We start from the raw sequence: 21,108 nt of genomic DNA, 5'->3' as shown, positions 1-21,108 counted from the left end.
TCTGCTGAGTGAAGAACCACTGAAATTCAAGTTCACCAGCCTCTGATAGGGGAAACAAAGTCAACATGAGAAAATCATATGCCTCCAGGCACACCTGAGACATAATTTCTACTCAATCTTTATCAACAAGAAGAAGACAATAGTAAGGTTTTATTGGTACTGTCGGTGCTAGGCATTGTGCTGAACTCCTTTTTTTAAAAAAATATTTGTTTTTTTTTGTTTTGTTTTGTTTTTTGATTTCTTTTGTTTTTTTTTTGGAGACAGAGTCTGTTGCCTAGGCTGGAATGCAGTGGTGCGATCTCGGCTCACCGCAACCTCCTCCTCCTGAGTTCAAGTGATTCTCGTGCCTCAGCCTCATGAGTAGCTGGGATTACAGGCATATGCCGCCGTACCCAGCTATTTTTTTTGAGTGTGTTTTAGTAGAGACAGGGTTTTGCCATGTTGGCCAGGCTGATCTCGAACTCCTGGCCTCAAGTAATCTACCCACCTCAGCCTCCCAAAGTGTTGGGATTACAGGCATGAGCCACTGTGCCCGGGCAACTAAACTATTTTTATATATTATTTAATTAATGTTACTCTGTGAAAGCAGATGTTCTTATACCTGTTTGGCAAGTGACACACTTGGGTTCAGATAGATCAAACTGCTTGCCAAAAATCCCACAAGAAAGTGATGGAACCAGGATCGGAAACCCAGTACCTGATCTCAAAGCCAGTGATGATGATGATGATTATTTTTTGCCACGTCCATGGCATTGTCTACCACTTCTGTGCAAGGCACTATAAATTCTATTTACAAATATTATTTCTAATTTTCTGAATTTGATAATAGGACATTTCTAAATAAGGATACTGATATTCAGAAAAGATAAGGTATTTACACAGTGTCACTTAGCTAGTACGTGCTATAGTTAAGATTTGATCCCAGGTCAGGAACTCTAAAACAAAATCGAGAGCTTTCCCCTTTTGACCTGGATACTTTTCATCTGCTCATATCTGTCTTAATTCTTTCTCTGCTCTGCTCTGTGCCCCCCAAGCCTGACCTCTATGGACTGCACCTGCAGGGCTCTTGCCATTTAACTTCTGGTCAGGTTTGGCTAGTTGGGGGAGTTGGAGTTTGGGAGGAGAGAGATGTTGGGGGTCTGGATTCACCCTGTCCTCCCCGCCTTTTTGTGGCTTTAGTGATGGATGGATGTATCTCTTTCCACAGCTTCTGGCAGGTGGCCCCTTGTAAAGAACCCAGCTCTCGACTGGACCCTGATAGCAACTTTTTCTTCCTTTTTCCTTTTCGCCCTAGGAGAGGTCCCAGCTTCTTGCTGTTGCTAGTGCCTGGGTTCCTCAACATTCCCTCTGGGCTGTCTGAATTCTGCCCACCCCTGTGTACCCATCATAGTGCCTTCGTTAAAAATCTCCTCAAAAATACCAGATGAGTGAGTTTCTGTTTCCTGCCAAGACCCTGACTGGTATAATTTCTAATCAGAGATCCAAAATTTGGGGAATAAGATTTCGAAAGCTAGCTTGGCTCAGAGCCTATTTTGAAAAACGATTCACTTCCTTCCAGACAAACAGTTCCCATCTTGGCCCCAACTCACTGTCCGCCCTCTACAGATCTCTGTGGTTTGACTGCAGGCTCTCCATGCCAGCCAAAGTGCCTGACCCCTGGGGTTGGCAAATACCTGACATTTCTGGGCATCTGTGTCTCACGTCACCCTCTTGCTGCACTTCCATGGCACCAACTATAGTGGCAGCTGAGAGCAGAGACAATCTAATTAGACTCATTCTGGGTGTCAGTGGGAAGGGGAGGGACAGATGTCTCTTCCTGGTAGCTGTGGGAGCTGTTCCTGCTTGAAGGCTGATGTATGAGTGGGATCTTTGGGTGGGAGCCCTCAGGAGAGCAACTTTCCAGCCTGTCTCGGCCAAGACGGGGGAAGAGTTGGCTAAAGATCTTGTCCTGGGGTGGGTGGGGGAGACTTTATTCCTTGTCATCCTAACCTGCTTCTCTTTTCTTGTCTCTGTCTCCTGCCTCACCAGGCAAGGCCTGATATGCATGTTTTAGGCATCCAGTAGGACTTGGAAGCATAGATCAGGGCTGGAGAGTGGAGGAGGTGGGGGACCTGCCGTGAATCAAGACCGGTGACAGGAATTTTCTGGCAGACAGCAGGTGTTCTCTCCGTTAGTTGGCGGAGAAAGCAAAAGGAAAGGAAGTGATATTCATGGTACATGCAGTGCTGATAGGCACCACTTGGCACGCGTTGGCTCGTGTGGTCCTCACCGCAACCTTGGAGAGGGGCCGTGGTGATCCTACTTTGTAGCTGACAGAACTGAGGTTTTCAGAGAGGTTATGAGATCTGCCCAATCCTGTATAGCTTGAAGAGGCAGGGCAGGGTGGTGAACCAAGGTCTGGCTGACTCCTGAGTCTCATTCTGTCCCCTCTACCCACACCTCCACAGGTCAGATGACTCTGCAAATGGCAATGACCAGTTGGCAGAGCTTCCTGAGGGAAGGCAGCCCTGCCTCCTTCTTCCCTGCATCTCATGCATGGCGCTAGACTCAGAGCAAGCAGTGCTCCATGAATTCCTTAAGTCCTAAGTTGTCTGAGGCCTTAGAGATTATCTGGTATATCCCACCTTTATTATCCGGAGAAGGTGACCAAGGCCCTGAGAGGTGGGGAGATGTGCTTGGACATCACACAGAGCACTGAAGTTGAACTGAGCCTTACACATGGACCCTAATGCTCTGTGTGATGCACCCCCCTCCCATCAGGCCAGGCACCATCTGCTCTCTGTCCATGCCTGCAGCTCTTCTCCCTGCTTTCTGCATTCAATAACACCTGCAGGCCAGCAAGGTACCAAGAGAGTTTACCTGTCTATTTAAAAAAGTCACAGACCCAGGTTTCTATCATTTCCAAATGCGGGAAAATCAGTCAACTGCCTCAAGCCTCATTGCATGGAGTAGGATTTTTCTTTGGTTCAGTAGAAGTCATTTAAATCTTTTGAATTTTAGATTTTTGGGCTCTAAAATGGGAATAATGAGACTTCCTTCAGAGAACTGTTTTGAGGATCAAAGAGATAATGGATGTGGCACGACAAAAAACTTTAAACGATGTTGAGCTGATGCAAGAGACTGTGGCTGCAGCGGAATGTCTGTATGGGAAGAGGTTAGGGACACAGTGCAGTTATGCAGGGCTACTGGACAATCAGTTTTGAAGCTTGTTTGCACAGGAAACTATTTTGTTTTTAAACAAAATTACTTTGCTTTTTTCTGGTGTCTTTGCTAAGTGGCTAATGGAGGTTGGGAGGACTTAGCTCTTCAAGCTACTCCTCAGTGCCTTGTTGGTTATTATAGTGATATTACTGATTACCTGCAATGACCTTACATATTTTGCAGAGCCCAGAAGCTATCTTATTAATATCAGTTCTAGGATTGCAGTGTCCAATATGTGGCTACCAGCCTCATGGGACTATTTTAATTTAAATCCATCAAACTTACATACAATTAACTATTCAATTCATTCATCATACCAGGCCACCTTTCATAGCTGCATGTGGCTAGTGGTTGCTGTATGTGACAGCACTGATACGGAACATTTTCATCACTGCAGAAAGTTCTGTTGAACAGCAGAAGATGGACTGTTCTAGAATCTCTGGCAATGCCATAGCTGGCCGAGTTATCAGAGTACATCTAGTCTCATTCCTGGCTGGGTGAGGTGGCTCACTCCTGTAATCCCAGCACTTTGGGAGGCCAAGGCGGGTGGATCTCCTGAGGTCAAGAGTTCGAGACCAGCCTAGCCAACATGGTGAAACTCCGTCTCTACTAAAAATACAAAAAAAATTTGCCTGGTGTGGTGGCGGGTGCCTGTAATCCCAGCTACTCAGGAGGCTGAGGCAGGAGAATTGCTTGAACCTAGGAGGCAGAGGTTACAGTGAGCTGAGATCACCCTGCTACACTCCAGCCTGGGCAATAAGGCGAGAGACTCTGTCTCAAAAAAAAAAAAAAAAAAAAAAAAAAAAAATACTACATCTAGTCTAGTTTAACTCCTGATTTCACCGAGAAAGGAACAGAGGTCTAGAAAAGTACAATTGTCCTGGGATCCGGTGTGTTCAAAGTGCTCTGGTAGTGATGTCTGGGTCTTAAGTCATCAACTGACTCTCTGGGGGCTGAGGCCAGCAGCTCAGGGTGTTTCTGGAAGGGAAGGGAGGAGAAGGGCGTTTCCTTCTGGATCCTTAGAGAATTGGAGTGGGGTGTAGATATGGATGGGAGAGGCAGATGCCTGCCTGAGTGGTGAGTAGAGGGGCGGATTGTCTCCCACGTGACACGTTCACTCCCTCATAAAGGATGCTACATCTGCGTTCTTAGGCCCTGCTGAGAAACTTTGGTATAAGTCTATGGAGTGACTCTGAGATTCCTGGCTTGGAAGCTCCACTAGTTAGATAGTCTGGCCCACCAAAGCTGGGCTGGATTCTTATTCTGGCAGAATAATACGGACACTTGGGAGTCACACAGACCTGTGGTCAAATCTGCACTCCCCTACGCCATGGCTATAAAACCCTGCACAGGCAATTGGATCTATTTGAACTTCAATGTCTTCAGCTGGAAAATGAGAGTAATATTAATAGTTGTTCCCTCTTAGGATTGTGAAAATTTTTTAATTTTTTTAAATTAAAAAAGTTTTTAAAAATAGACATAAAATTGTATGTATTTATCATGTGCAACATGATGTTTTGAAGTGTATATTTTAATACTTTGTGGAATAACTAAATTTAGCTAATTAACAAATGCATTACCTCACATTGTTTTATATATATATATATGTATACACACACACACACATATATATATAAAATTACTATTTTTTTTGTAGACAGGGTCTTGCTCTGTCACCCAGGCTGTACAGTGGCACAATCATGGCTTACTGCAGCCTCAACTTCCTAGGCTCAGGTGATTCTCCCACTTCAGCCTCCAAAGTAGTTGGGACTACCAGTGTGCACTGCCACGTCCGGCTAATATTTTGTATTTTTTGTAGAGACGAGGTTTTACCACGTTGCCCAGGCCGGTCTCGAATTCCTGGTCTCAAGAGATTCACCAGCCTTGGCCTCCCAAAGTGCTGGAATTACAGGCAAGAGCGACCATGTTTGGCCAGTTACCATTTTTGTGGTGAGAACACTTCACATCCACTCTCTGTGTTTCAAAAGTACAATATATAGTTGTTGACTATAGTCACCATGCTGTGCCATAGATCGCTTGAACTTATTCTTCCTATGTGTCTGTAATTATGTATTCTCTGACCAACTCTCTCCAACCCACCCTCCCCACTAACGACCCCAGCCTCTGGTGACCACTCTTCTAGTCTCTACTTCTATGACATCAATTATTTGAGATTCTGCATACAAGAGAGATCGTGCAGTATTTGTCTCTCTGTGCCTGGCTTATTTCACTTAACCTAATGCCCTACAGGTTTATCTATGTTGAAAATGACAGAATTTCCTTCTTTCTATGCTGAATCATATTCCATTGTGTATATATGCCACATTTTCTTCATGTATTCATTTGCTAATGAACACTTAGGTTGCATGTAGAATATTTAGTAGGGGGCCTAGCCCCAGCAGGTGCTCAATAAATATTAAATAATATCATGAGAGGGGGTTAAATTTGCAAGACTTCCGAATATGCCCAAATATGATTGTTATCTGAATCACGTAGTCTTGATCTGAAACTATTGCAAAATCTGTTGCGGGGCTTAACATGTTACACATCCACCTTCATGCGTTTTTCATGTTGAAATAATTTCTTTGGTTCCAGCTGTTGTCAGGGAGGAAGCATTTCTTTGGCCCTTCTGGGGTAGTAAGCACACAGCTTTGGGGGTGGAAAAGATTGAGAACCTTTAAGTTCATTTGGATGGTGAGCATGAGAAGATGCTGTCTCTTTGGGATCAGGGCTCACCCACCCACAACTTTTATCTCAGGCCCATAACTAGTGTAACAGCACCTTATGAAGGTTTGAGACTGAGTCTAGAACTTTTACTGAGACCTGAGCAACAAATCTGCTGTAATCATAAGAGCCAGGTATTCACCAGCCCAAGGCTTCAAAGAGAAGCAACTAAAGAGGAAGTCCATTTTAATCTCTGAGTACATAGGACGCAGTGTTCCTGATGAAGGCTCTCACCAACAAAGGTCAGACTGGAGAGGAATGGAAATGTGTATGCATTAACACCTACAGTTGTCCGTATCACTCAAGCTAGGAGAGATGCAAGCTGCAGGCATATTCCTCCGCAAGGCGGTTGGAGGACCATCCAGGTGGCCAAGGTGGGTGTTTTATGGAAGGAAAGAAATTCCAGAATGAGCAGCCCCTCGAGAGGTAATGGTCTGCTCTTAGGCAATGGTTTTGAGGCTCTGGTTTTTATTCTAGGGGGTCTGAGAAATCATGTCTTGTAACCAGGGATTACAGTCACACTTTTTTTTTTTTTTGAGCCGGAGTCTGCTTCTGTTGCCCAGGTTGGAGTGCAATGGTGCAATCTTGACTCACTGCAACCTTTGCTTCCTGGGTTCAAGCAGTTCTCCTGCCTCAGTCTCCCAAGTAGCTGGGATTACAGGCACGTGCCACCATGCCTGGCTAATTTTTTTTTTTTTGTATTTTTAGTAGAGACGGGGTTTCATCATTTTGGCCAGGCTGGCCTTGAACTCCTGACCTCAAGTGATTCTCCCACCCTCTCAAAGTGCTGGGATTACAGGCATAAGCCACTGCGCCCAGCCAGTCATACATTTTATTCAACCCTTTTCCCATTACGGGCATGCAAGGAATCTAAGCACATGGGTATAGATCCCTTCCATCCAGTAGGATGCCCCAGTGATTATCTGCTCTCTAGAAGACAAAGACAGCCAAAAAATAACTTTACTTCTGGTTATTTTACTCAGTCATTTTCTTATTTGCCCGTTTATTCAACACACATTCATTGGGTATGTAGTGAATTCTACTTCCGTCAGTTTTCTCAACCGTACAATGGGAATCCTATTAGGACCTAACTCACTGGGCTGTTGTAAGGATCAAATTAAGTAATGCACATAAAGCTTTTAGCAAAAAATCCTGAAAACAGAGTGTGTGCCTAATAAAAGGTAGTGATTATTATGGCTACTATACAAGAGGTACTGTGCTAGGCATTGAAGCTATGGAGAGATAAGGCCAACTCTCTGCTCTGGGAAGGTTCTCTGCCTAATGGAAAAGATGATAATTATCAGTAGAAGCATGGTCCAGTTACAATAGGAATAAAGTAGAGGGAGTGACTACCTTTGTATGAAAGGCAGAACAGATTTAGAGAAGAGGGGCATTTCAATGGGGTTTTGAAGGATGGATAAAAGTCCTCCATGTGGTAGGTAAGGATGGCTTTTTCTGAAGAGGGGTCACTACGTGTGAAAACACAGAGCTCTCTTGTCTTTCTCTCTATCTCTTAGGCTGAGGCCCTAGACAGACTTGCCAAGTAGCTGACTCCCTGTGTATTATGGATTCTCAGTGCTCCATCAGCCCGAACTGAACTCTGCTAGCTCCCCTTGGGACCTAGGTGGTATGACCTGGGAACCAAATTCAGCTTGGCTTTGCAGTTGATATCTCCTCATAATGTTGATTATATGCTGTTGGCTGGGCTCCTCCCAGGCTGACCTCCCTGGTAGACTCAGAAGAGACCCTCCTCGCTAACCCTGTCAAAAATAGAACCCTCGTATCTGCTCCAAAATTTGATTTGAAAAAGGATGTCTGACACCAGGCTGAGGAATGTGGAGAATCTGAGAAGGAAAAATTGCTTTACTATAGTTCCTGAGTGAGGGGCAGAGGCGAGATCAGAACTCAGATTGGTCTTATTCTAAAGCCACAGTATACCTGTAGTATTAACTCTTAATATCCCCCAAGTCACAGCCCTTTCTTGCCTCCTTCAAGGACCTTCCTGTTCATTCACTCTTTAGGAAGATACTGTGTGCCAGGGACTCTGTTACATACTTGGAATGAAAATGAACAAATTAGAGTCCTTGCTTTGTGCCTTATGTTCTAATTGGAATATTGGGGAATGGTAAAGTCCCTACCTTCATGATGTTTAGTTTGAATGGATGTGACAGATAGTAAATACATAAGCAAAGCTAGGGCTAGGCACCATGAAGGAGGCAAACATGGTGCGTGATAGCAAAGGAAGTGGGGAACCCACTTTGGCCGTCAGAGGAGTCCTGTACAAGTAGGTGGCATTGATCAGAGTCTTAAAGGATGAAGAGGGGAGGTATCACCCTGCCCAAGTAATGCTTGCTGGTGCTTTTGGCTGGAACAATTTTGGGCTGCCTGTCTTGGAAAACTGGCTCTGCACATAGGATTCAGAAGACAGAAGCCTTCCCTTCCTGCCTCAGTGACTTGTACTATTCTCCCTGCCTTCTTGGCTGTGTGTGTAAGGCCTCCTGGGTCTTGTCTAATGGGTCAACTTCTTCTGTGCCCAGGGAAAGTTTGTGGGTCACTGTTCCTGGGAAGTTCTTTGACCCCTGTCTCTGCACCAGGCAGAGTTAAGGCCCTTCTCTGTTTGCAAGGGTAATGGTTACAACTATGGGCTCATTTACTCCCTGCCACTCTGTGAGCATCTTGCGAGCGGAAATAGTGCTGGCTTCACCTCCATTGCCCAGTACTTAGTTGGACACATGAGTAGGAGGTGCATAATACATATCTGTGGCATGAAAGAATAAGTGATTTAGCTCCCTGAGGGCAAGAACCACATCTTCTAACTCTTTGTACCTCTTTCTTGTCCATCTCTGCCCCTGCAGTGCCTGGTACAAACTGAGAACCTGATAAATGCTTATGGAATAAATGATTATTTTAATTACTCGATGAGTCACCACAGGGTTCCCTTAAATAGCACTTATTCTGATGTATTTAAATGTTCATTTATAAATAATTAACTATGTCACCAGGAGGCTTGAAGAAAGGAGTCACACAGGGAGGGAAGGGCTGGGAGAAAAGCTTTAAGCTCCAAGGTTAGGCAGGACAGTGGAGAGGAAGGAACGAGGGCCAGAGCCTGGGCTCCTGGGCACTAGACCCTCACTAGCAACACGACTTCAGACTCTCATAGCCATCTGCACATGGGGAGAATATTTTTGCTTTAATTGCTACTTGGGTTGGTTGTGAGGATTGGATGTATTCAATAATCTTCTAGGACTGGGGATACGATGGTGTACCTAGTATATGAGCTCCTGTCTTCAAAGGGCTTATAATAAAATGAGTTAATCATGGTAGACTTCACGTGGGTGGCTTCTTATGAATCACACTTCCTGTGTAGTCCCCTCCCACCTGGACTCTGGGTGTAGCCATGTGACTGACTTGAGCCAATGGAACATTAGTAAGCATAATATTAATATAAGTAGAGGATCGACTTATATTAGTATAAGTAGACTACTGAATGAGAGACCATGTGGAGAGAGAGCCCCGGAGGGTGAGAGGCTAACCTGGATGTTTCAGCCTCAGCATTGCTCTCAGCTAAGCTCCCAAGTGTGTGAGCAACCTCAGCTGCACCATGTGGAGCAGAAGAACCAGCCAGTCAAACTCAGTCAACCACAGAATTGCAGCAGTTATACATCATAATCGTTTTCAGCACTAGATTAGCATTGATAACTAAAATGGAAATATACATAAACATGCATTATACAAATGCAAACTGCTGGCTCTGAAATTCATTTCCAGGGGAAACTGTAGAACTTGGAAAAGCTGAATAAATGTAAGCTAATGGAAAAATATAACACAATTTTTATTTATTTATTGAAAGCTTATAATGTGCCACAAAACTCACTGATAATAATAATAGCTCTCCATTTATTGAGGTTTTTCTATGCACCGCTTGCTGTGCTAAGTGACTTACATGAATCATCTCATTTAATCCTAAAACAACTCCATGAGGTTGCACTGTGTTGATGCATATCTTTAATACAGAAAGGGCTGAGCCACAGGGAGGTTAAGAATTACACAGCCAGTAGGTGGCGGAGCCAGGATTCAAGCACTGGCTAACTCTAGCCTCTTGCAACTCAAAAATGTCCACGGACTGGCAGCATGGGCTTCATCTGGGAACTTGTTAGAATGCTGTCTCACCCCAACCCCAGACCCACTGAATCCGAATCTGCAATTTAACAAGATCCCCAGGTGATTTGTGTACATATGTAAGTTTGAGAAGTGCTGGTCTAGACCACACTTAATGTTTGACAGGTTAACAAGCTCCCAGGTGATTCTTATGCTTGTTAAGTTTTGACGGTCACAGGTCTTGTTTCTAAAGGACCCAGACCTGGACTCTCTCCACACTGTGAAGTAGGCAAAGTTGAGCTTTTGGGTAAGGACTCATGTAACATAATGAAAATAACACACCTTTTAGTGCTTGGCCAACTTGAATTTGAAGCTACCTCTGCCATCTGTTGGCTACGGTAATGAGCAAGTCACTTCTTACCACCTCAACTTCCTCATCTGTAAAATGGATGCAATGATACTTAATTCATTCTCACCTTCACCCTTCTTGATTTGACCCAACAGAGGAACCATTTGTCCTTGTGTTTTGGTTAGGAGGTTTATCATTAACTTTCTATAATATGAGCCCATCTAGAGCATTTATAGTGTCAGATAGTAGAGAACCTGGCCTCTCAGCCACTGCCATCCCTTATGTGTGAGACAAGAGTGTTGGCTGCCATCATCTTAAATGAATGGTAACGTGATTTGGCTCTGTGTCTCCACCTGAATCTCATTTTGAATTGTAATTCCCAATGTTGAGAGAGGGACCCGGTGGGAGATGATTGGATTATGGGGGCGGCTTTCTCCCTTGCTGTTCTTGTGATAGTGATCTCACAAGATCTGATTGTTTAAAGGCGTGGCACTTCTGCTTTCACTGCCTCTCTCCTGCTGCCATGTGAAGATGTGCTTGCTTCCCCTTTGCTTTCCACCATGATTGTAAGTTTCCTGAGGCCTTCCCAGCCATGCCTCCTGGATAGCCTGTGGGATGGTGAGTCAATTAAATCTCTTTTCTTTATAAACTACCCAGTCTCAGGTAGTTCTTTAGAGCAGTGTGAGAAAGGACTAATGCAAATGGGCTAACTGGGCATTTGATAGCTCAAGATGGAATCTGGTCACGTGTGTGTGTGTGTGTGTTTGTCTGTCAGGGAGAGGAAGGAGTGGAAGGGTCCTTCTGGGCACTATGAGCTTCACCTCAATTTCCAAGGATGTAGTTTATTCTTCCCTCAGGTCACCTGGGTTAACTGGGAGGTGATTTCTAAACCAACTAGGAGTTCTTAGCTGTGGGAAATGGTTTTGACCGTTTTGCCTTCTTTTACTGAGGTCTAGGAATTCAGTTTTAGAGGACAAGTAAAAGTACTTTGAAAATGAAAAATGGAAAAGTCATAAGTTCCAAGCATGCACGGTAAATTAATAAGGGAGATGCTTTTTGGACCAAGGTGGGAGTATGCTCTGGGCCCCTCAAATCCAACTAGAAGGTCCCTACTTATACTGTGCACATAGAAGGTGTTGAGGTGGGGGTTTTAGCTGTGTCGCTCTGGCCCTGACTGGTATTTGCCCAGCAGACTGATGCTTACCTCCTGCTTTTGGGATGGGGCTGGGGGAGACAAGCTTAGAAGGCAGTGCTGGTGCCCTGGGGAGAGAGTGTTTGGCAGCAGCAACTAGAAGAAATTTGCTTTCTTGCTTAGCAGTGCAGACCAGAATCAGTGACGTGCATTTTCAGCTTGAACACCATGCCTGTGTTCTTCATGGTCATTTACACCACTTTTTTCCCCTCCCCCTCTCAACAGCAGCTTCCCTTTAGGCATGGTTATTAATACGTCCCTCCCTATGAAATAGTTTGGGTTCTGCGAGGCAGGAGCTTAATGGGAAGGGAGATTGCAACCAGCATTTAATCCTGGGCATTCAAGGATATGAGCAACGGTTGGTTTTGTGCACTAATCTGCTTAATGAGCACATATCCTGGGAAACCCGAGGACCACTGGGAAGCTACTGCTGGAGATTAGGAGGGCAGCCAGGGTGGTGCTTTGCTATTTCAGACCTGACTGTGTGGAATGCTGTTCAAGGCACTCGATGCATACAGTACATTGTTTAATTCTCACCCCAGTTATTCGAGATGGATATGATTATCTTTGTACTGCAGATGAGGGTAAAGACTCAGAAAGATGAGAAGACTTGCTCAAGGTCACACGACAAGTGGCGGAGTCAGGATTTGTAAGTCTGCCTGACTTCTTTTTAGCAGATCTGGTCAGTGGGACTTCAGACTTTGGAAAACAGAGAATCTGAGCATGGAACGGCCTTTCAAGTTTGTTGAGTCCACCTCTCCACTGAATGTATGAATCCCATTATTACCATCCTCACCAGCGGCCATGCGACCTCCACCACTTTAATTCCTGAGTGACTGGGAGCTCGCTACTTTTTCAAGGCAGCTGGTTCCTTTGTTACACAACTTTATGCTGACAAAGTTCCTTCCACTGCATCTCCCTCGCTGTGTCTTCCACCTAGGGTCCTAGCTTTAGCTTGCTTCTGGGCCTCCTCCACACACAGCTTTTTGGAGGCTGGGGCCTCACTGCCTTTGCTCCCTGATCTTCTTCAAGCAACCTAGTCTTGTTCATTCAATTCCTTGGCTGTGCCACTGTAGATAAAGCAGCCTGCCTGACATAGTTCTTTCCCAAAAAGAGCTGATTCATCCAAGGGAGTAGACTGAATACCAGAGCTAAAGGAAGCATGTTTAAGAAGCAGGAACCAGAGCCAGCCTAGCAGGGAAACATGGTGTTTAAATAGCAAAACTCTCGTTCATTCTGCTTGCCTGATGGTGCACAGCTAGTCAGTGGTGGGTGGTGGGGAGGGGATTGTGGGGGTGGGGAACTCAAATCTAGCTGAGTTGACCCCAAAACTTGCTTACCTTCCATTCTGCATGCTTTTTCCTGTGGGCTTGTCTGCAGTAACCACCTCTGAGTTGCCTGCCACTAGACCCCTGCCTGTCTTGATCATCCAGGAATAGTGGCACCTCTGCAAGGTGAGTGCCTACAAGATGAGGAGCTTCTGGGCATATCCCTCTTGGCTGACACCTACTGTGCACGCCCTGGTTTCCCAGGAGGGTGCCACAATGCAAATAATCCTTCCTGCTTTCCTGATTCATCCCTGAGACTCTGCCTGTTGGAATTTCATCCTGGCAGGAGGCAGAGATGGGGAGTGAGGGATACTCCAGAGTGTAACTAACCTGCTGTGTACAAAGGCCCCTTCCCTCTCTGGGCCTAGCCTTCCTCCTCTGCAGCACAAGAGCTCTGGGCCAGGTCAGCCACTCTCAGTGGCTGCCTGCTCTTCCAAGCCCCACTCCTGGAGATTGCCATTCAACTGGGTCAGACACTGAGATTAAAAAAAAAAAGCAAAACATCGCAGGGGATTCTAATGTGCAGCCAGACTTATGAACCAGGGGGCTAGAGAATCATTTCTTTTTTGGATTTGTAAAAAGATTTGGCGTTTTCCCAATTTCACATATGCTGTCTCATTTGATTGTCACAAGCAGAGGTGGGTATGATAGGAATACTGGTTTCCACTTCGGAGAGGAGAGAGTTTAAAGTAACTCATCCAAGGCCATACAGAAGGAATAGAGCAGAATTGGAATTCAAAATTAGAAACTCTGATTCTAGATTCTGGGCTCTTTTCATGACATCAGGCTGCCATCTCTCTATCCCCTCTTGGCTGTAACAGTCACGGGCCACCCACTGCCAGAGAGGCCGGCATTGTCCATGCGAGCCTTCTGCTATTCAATAACAACAATAATAACAAATGTAATAAGAGAGCAACAATGTATATTTTACTGGGCATCCACAGTGTGCTGGAGCCTCCGTGTACATTGCTTCTTGTCGTTCTCCCAGCAACCCTGCTAGGTGGGTGTGTTACTCTAGAGTTCACAAATGAGGAATCTGAGGCACAGGGAGACTTAGCAATTTGTGCAGGTCGCACAGCTGGCTCATGGCAGAGGTGGGATTTGAACCCTGATTTCTCTAATTTGCTAAGTCCCAGCACTGTCCCCTGCACTACACTGCTTCCATTCAGAAGCATGGCAAGATTCAGACCTTCCTGCCACCCAGACCCAGAGCACCTTTTGCCTCAGAAATGACTGTCAGTCACTCCTGGGTATCGAGGGATCGGTCTTTCCTTCCCTGGCAAGGCTTGGCTGAGCCCCATGGCTTGGATTCAATTACACAATCGAAAAGACAAACAAATTAAAAGAGGAGCAGGGCTCTGTAAACAGCTTCTTTAATGACTCTGAGGACCAAGCCTGCCTCTTCCCTTTGGCAGAAGCATCTCTTGGCATCTGGGATGCCTCGATTTTCAGACAGGCCTCAGCAGTGCGTTAGGTCAGAAATTCGAAAAACACAGTGGCATATCTAAATCCCTCTCACAGGCAGCTTGTTAGAAATACAGGTTCTGGAGCTCCACCCAGAGATGCTGCTTCTGTAAGCCTAGGAGTACGGGCCCAGGAATCTGCATATTAAAGAGATCCTTTATTGATTGAGATTTGACTTAGCCCTGACTGTGTGTTTGGGAACTCCAAGTTCTTCCTGACTTAGATAAGGTCCAAAGTTGGGGAGTGACTTGCCGGAAGTTACAGGTCAGCAGGAGAGCTGGAACCCTCATTCAGTACTCTCTACATCACCTTATCTTATATTTTCAGAATGTATTCTGTAGTGCCAGGAATGTGGGCTCGTGGTAGCCAAGTGTATTAATTTCCTAGGGCTGCTATAACAAAGTACCACACACTGGGTCACTTAAAACAAGAGAAATTTGTGTCTTACAGTTCTGGAGGATAGGAGTTCAAAATCAAGGTGTCATGCCCAGTATGGTGGCTTAGGCCTGTAATCTTAGCACTTTGGGAGACTAAGGCGGGCAGATCATTTGAGATCAGGAGTTCAAGACCAGCCTGGTCAACATGGTGAAACCCAGTTTCTACTAAAATACAAAAATTAACTGTGTATGGTGGCGGGTGCCTGTAATCCCAGCTACTCTGGAGGCTGAGGCAGGAGAATCGCTTGAACCTGGGAGGCGGAGGTTGCAGTGAGCTGAGATCACACCAGCTTGGGTGACAGAGTGAGACTCGATCTCAAAAAAAAAAAAAAAAAAGAAAAAAAAAGGTGTCAGCAAGTCCACACTGTCTCTGAAGGCTCCAAGAGATGACCCTTCCTTGCCAGTTCTAGCGTTGGTGGTTGCCAGTGATCCTTGGCTTCCAGCTGCATCACTTGTACCTCTGTCTCTGTCGTCACCCAGCCTTCTTCCCTGTGCAGCTGTGTCTCTGTATCTCTCCTCTTATAAGGACACCAGTCACTGGATTCAGGGCCCATCCTAAGTCAGTATGACCTCATCTTAACTAGTTACATCTGCTAAGACCTTTATTTCCAAACAAGGTCACATTCTGAGGTTCCGGGTAGACATGAATTTTGGGGGACACTATTTAATCCACAACACCACATAGTACACTCTTTCACCCCAACTCTTCAAATGGGGGGACTCTTCTCTACCTTTAAGTAGAGAAAAAGCCACCTCCACAGGAAAGCCCTCCCTGACTACTCCATCTATACCAATGATTCTTTATTACAGCCTTCTATATGCTTCCTTCATAGCAGTATGGCCATTTTCTCTCTGTACCCCCAGACTCTAAACTCCTTAAGAATTGGAACTGTATCAGTGCTATTCTCCTAGTGCCAAAGTAGCCCTTAGCATGTGGTCAATGGCTACTCATTGAAGGAATCAATGCCCCTTGGCATCAGACAGGGTGAAGCAGCAGCCCTGTTGGGCTCAGACCTGCCTCCACCTTGCTGTGTGACCTTGGGAAGTCTCTGAGCAGCTTGGCGCCTCAGCAGCCCCATTTGCAAGAGGAGGCCCAATCGGAATCTCTCCAAGGTCCCATTATTTTAAGAGGGGTTTGTCCCTGTTTCCATCCTCATGACAAGTCCCTGGTGTTCAAAAGCCCTTTCCTGGTAGGTCTCCTCTCCCAGCCATTCTCAGGGGCCCTTTAGCAACAGTTTTGCATTAGCTAATTTAGATGATTTTGCTTTTCTCAGCATTTATAAACATTCTCCTTTTCTTCCCCACCTCCCTCAACCCCCAATCACGTTTTTCCTTTTTCCCAACTCTGCTGTTACGAAGTGAGGTCAGGTGCTCACGATACCCAGTGAGTCTAATTACCCGGGAAAGTAATTAACATTTCTAATAGAAACTGCCACTGCTCATTTTCATCGGGGCCCCACAAAAGCAATAAGGTAAAAGAGTTTCGTAATTAAAGACTCGTTATTATGGGCTCCCCATTCCTTTCTGCAACGAAGACGACTTTCGCGGGGGAAATGAGTGTGCTGTGCTTCATGGTGACGGATGGGATCCCTGCTGGAAACTCTCTCATTGTATTTCCTATCTCCTACTCAGTTTCCCTCTTCATCTGGGGCTCCATCTTCTGCCTTCCTCTCCCTCTTCTCTTAAAGAAAGTCTCATTTCAGAAGCAAAGATTGAACAACACATGAAGATGCCTGGCTGTGATCTGAACGATTCCAAGTGCAGCTCGAAAATGTGAGGCCAAATTATCAAGTGTAAAGATATAGGAGCCAGTGCGGGAGGGGTGGAGTGAGAGTGGTTGGAGGAGCCACATGGGTTCCGGGAGAGGTATGCAGAATGGGAAGGGAAGTGTTACATGGAGCCTCGTTTCTCCTGGCTTTGTTAAAGAATCCAGACAAATCGCTGACATTCTCGGAGGCAGTTTGTTCATCCTTAAAAAGGGGGACATACTTAACTGGATTGGGAGGGTGGCATGAGAGGCTAAGTGATGATAAATATTTTGGCTTAGTTTTATTGAGGACTTACTATGTGTCTGGCTCTTCTGGGCATTTCACAGAGACCAAGTCATTTCATTCACACAGCAACCCGATGAAGTTAGGTGCATTTCTTTTCCTCATTTTCCAAAGGAGGAAATTGAGGCCCACAGCTGGTAGGTGACTTGCTGTAGGTCACGCAAGTAACTGATGTGCTCTTAATCCCTCTCCCACAGTCACACGAGATTGTATTGTTATTTTACCAGCAAGGAGTGCTACTAAGGATGATGGATCTGCGACCTGTATTTGTAAAGGTGTAGTACGGGCCTTGATGGAATTTCTGACCATTCAACTAGTTGCCAAGAAGCCAGATAATAGGAGGTGTAGATTCTAGTCTGAGAGCTTGAGACACTACCATTGAGACCCACAGGCCCACAGTAGTGGAATGTGAAACAAAGAGAACAAGCTCTGAGGCCATGGGGGCCTGGGTTCCAATCCTTGCTCTATCCCTTACTGGCTGTGTTATTTTTGGAAATTAACTTACTTCTCTCAGCTTCAATTTTCCCCACTTACAAAATGGGAAGCCCCGTAAAATGATTGCGACCATTCAAGAAAATAATATTGGTAAAAATGCCTGGCACATAAGAGCTATTCACTGAATTGCAATCCCTTTTCTCCCTCTTTATCTGTTATCTTCTACCTTTAATATTCATTCATTCATGCCTGTCTGTTTTGGAGTGAGACCTGTTTTAGGCCTGGAGGAAAGAGTGGTGAAATAGTGAAAGTCTTTGCCTTCTTGGAACTTACAGATACTGGAGATGAAAGTTGATAAATGGGAAAACAACTATTACATATTAGAACATCGGGTAGCAAGATTTTCCTCCATGTGAACTGTGGGGATAAGTATATTTGATTAGTTTATTTCTGAGGTGCCATTTGTATGACAATACGTTGTGATTCTAGGTTGATTCTTTTGAACATCAGCAACCGAAGGCCTCGATGGAGGCTGGCTTAACTGTAGACCCTATGCTGCAGCTTATAGAAGGCTGGAAAGAGGAAGGGGAAGAAAGGATGAAAGAAGGAAAATGTTATGGCTAGGACTCCACTGAAGACAAAAAGGAAAGAAAGAAGCAAAAATAAAACAAAAAGAAGAGAAAAAGAGTCCAGGAAGAACAATGAGGCTGACGGCCTGAAAAGCAGGAAGTAAGGGTGAGTGTTGAGGCTGGTTTGTGGGGGGAAGCAACCGACTCCAAGCCTCTGAGAGCAGCAGGAGTCCAACAGTGGGTGTGGACCGGGCCTCCGGAGGGAGCCAGCTGTGTAACTGTAGGCTTCCTTCATCTCACCAAGCTTTAGCTTTCTCATCTGCAAAAAAGGCATCATATCATATATTAGTTATCTATGGCTGTATAGCAAATGGCTCCAAAACTTAGCAGTTTGAAAAAACAAGCATTTCCTGTTTTATAGTTTCTAAGGACTAGGGATCTGGACATGGCTTAGCTGATTCTCTGGCTCAGGGTCCCTGTATAATTAAGGTGTCAGCTGATGTTGGAGCCATCTCAAGACTGGGAGAGGTGCCACTTATTGGCTCACTGAAGTGGTTGTTGGTGGGATTCAGTTCCTTCTGGCTTGTTGGACTGAAGCCTCAGTTTCCCTCTGGCTGTTGGTTTGAGGCCTTCTTTGGTTTCTTCCCATGTGGGCCTCTCCCTAGGGGAGCTCACCACAGGGCAGCTGCTTCTATCAGACTGAGCTATCTCATTCATTAGAGGTGAGTTGCGAGCTCTGGTCCACACTCCAGGGGAGGAGATTACCTAAGGGTATGAATTCCGGAAATCAGGGGTCATTGGGAGCCTTTGTAGAAGCTGCCTACCATACACAACCTCCCAAGACTTTTGTGAGGATTAAGTGAGAGGATTCAGGGAACATCTTTGGCACATTGCCTGGCACATAATACTTTTCAGAAGTGGTTCTTATTATTGCTATGATTATGAGGGTTTGATCAATGTCCATTGCTAATACTCTTCTGCAGATGATAACAAGGAAGGAATGCATATGAGTGAACAAAAAAGGGATGGTGTATCAGTTGTCTATTTCCCCAATAATGCTGCATAACAGACGATCCCCAAACCACCGCACCATTCTATAAGAACACTTATTTTTGCTTACGGGTCTGTGGATTGACTGAGAGTTTCCACTAATCTGAGCTGTCTTGTCTCTGCTCCCTGTGGTCTCTCACCCTCCAGCAGGCTAGTCTGGCCTTGTCCTCAGGGAACCTTTTTCAAACAGGGTTTCAAGAGAGCAAGTGGAAGTCCATAGGCTTCTTGAAGCGTAGGCTAAAAACTGGCGCTCCATCACTTCAGCCACTTCTGTTGACTAATGCACATCACAAGACCAGCCCAGACTCAGCGGGTGGAGAAATGGATTCATCCTCTTGGTGGACGGAACTGCAAAGTCATATCAAGGGGCATAGATCTATGCAGAAGAATTAGGGCTTTTTTTTTTTTTTTTTAACCATAAACTGAAAAATAAAGAGATACGGAATTTAAATGCTATGTTTTCTAAAACATTTGGGTAATTCTGAGGGAAAAATCAGAACAGGAATTGAGTACCATTAGTGAGTGTTGGATTTTTTTTTTTTTTTGGAGACAGAGTTTTGCTCTTGTTGCCCAGGCTGGAGTGCAATGGCGCGATCTCGGCTCACTGCAATGTCTGCCTCCCAAGTTCAAGCGATTCTCCTGCCTCAGCCTCCCGAGTAGGTGGGATTACAGGCGCCTGCCAGCACACCCAGCTAATTTTTTGCATTTTTAGTAGAGACAAGGTTTCACCATATTGGTCAGGCTGGTCTTGAACTCCTGACCTCAGGTGATCTGCCCGCCTTGGCCTCCCAAAGTGCTGGGATCACAAGTGTGAGCCACTGCACTTGGCCTGGACTTTTTATCAAGTTGCTCTGACACTGCATAAATATAATACTAACAATGAAATTATAAGAACATTTTTTAATTCATTCATTCATTCCTGCATTCATTCACTCATCAAACATCTAGAGCGTGGGTTGGCAAACTTTTTCTGTAAAGGGTAAGATAGTAAATATTTTAGGGTTTGGGGCCATACATTCTCTGTTGTAACTACTTAATTCTGCCATTGGAAAGCAGCCTGTCATTGCTATGTAAATGAATGGACATGGCTGTGTTCCAGTAAAAGTGTATTTATGGACACTACAATTTGAATTTCATATAACATTCATGTGGTGTGAAATATTATTTAAAATTTTCAATTATTTAAAATGGTAAAAACTATTCTTAGGGCCAGGCATGGTGGCTCATGCCTGTAATCCCAGCACTTTGGGAGGCGGAGGCAGGGAAGGATCACTTGAGCCCAGGAGGTCGAGGTTGCACCATGGCACTCTAGCCTGGGTAACAGAGTAGAAACCTATCTCAAAACAAAAAACCAAAACTAATTCCGAGCTGTGGGTCATAAAACTCAGGCAACAAGCCTGATGTGGTCTGTGGGCCATAATGTTGCTCTACGACACTTCTGGGGTATCTATCTTTCCGTAACTGACAGCTGTCTTTTCAGAACCCTCTTGCATATGTGATCTCCATTTACCCTCACTATGAACCTGTATCTCTGATACAACAGAAAGAACAGCAACCAGGGGGCTTAATTCTACTGCCTCGGGAAGTACATAAGGTGGTGGTAGACCTGTTGAAACATCAGCATGGTTTTAGGTAGCAGGATAAGCTCAACATTTGCAGGACCCAGTGCACAATGAAAAATCTTGGTTTCCTCGTTCAAAAATTGAAACTTCAAAACAGCAGCAGCAGATCATTAAACCAAGCAAGCAAGCGTGGGCCCTGTGTGACAGTACAGGTCATATGCCCACGCGGTGTCTTCTTGTTGGCTTTGAGCTTGCTTTCTTGTATATCTTTAAAAAACTGGCTAAGAAGTTCTACCCCCCCCCGAGTTATTTTAGGTATTAAGTGAGCTAATGAATGCTAACTTTTCTCGCATGTTTCCTGACATGTAATAGGTGAATAAGAAAAGTTCCATGATGCTTTCTGGCACCAGACTTCATCTCCCTTCTGCCGCTGGTGTTTTTTTTTTTTTTTTTTTAAATTTATTTATTATTATTATACTTTAAGTTGTAGGGTACATGTGCATAACGTGCAGGTTTGTTACATATGTATACTTGTGCCATGTTGCTGTGCTGCACCCATCAACTCGTCATTTACATCAGGTATAACTCCCAATGCAATCCCTCCCCCCTGCCCCCTCCCCATGATAGGCCCCGGTGTGTGATGTTCCC

At 45.0% G+C, this 21,108-nt stretch overlaps 1 long non-coding RNA gene across 1 annotated transcript; it reads left to right on the top strand.

Moving 5' to 3' along the window:
- Positions 1 to 14,753: 14,753 nt before the first annotated feature.
- LOC105493982 (uncharacterized) lies at positions 14,754 to 20,870 on the top strand. The gene is made up of 3 exons (XR_011614109.1): positions 14,754 to 16,566; positions 17,769 to 18,014; positions 19,049 to 20,870. It is a non-coding gene; the product is annotated as an uncharacterized lncRNA (long non-coding RNA).
- The last annotated feature ends 238 nt before the right edge of the window (positions 20,871 to 21,108 follow it).

Source organism: Macaca nemestrina, chromosome 15 (genome assembly GCF_043159975.1).
Source record: "Macaca nemestrina isolate mMacNem1 chromosome 15, mMacNem.hap1, whole genome shotgun sequence".
Lineage (NCBI taxonomy): Eukaryota > Metazoa > Chordata > Mammalia > Primates > Cercopithecidae > Macaca > Macaca nemestrina.
Note: the sequence above shows the minus strand (reverse complement) of the source record. Positions and strands in the feature narration are given on the sequence as shown.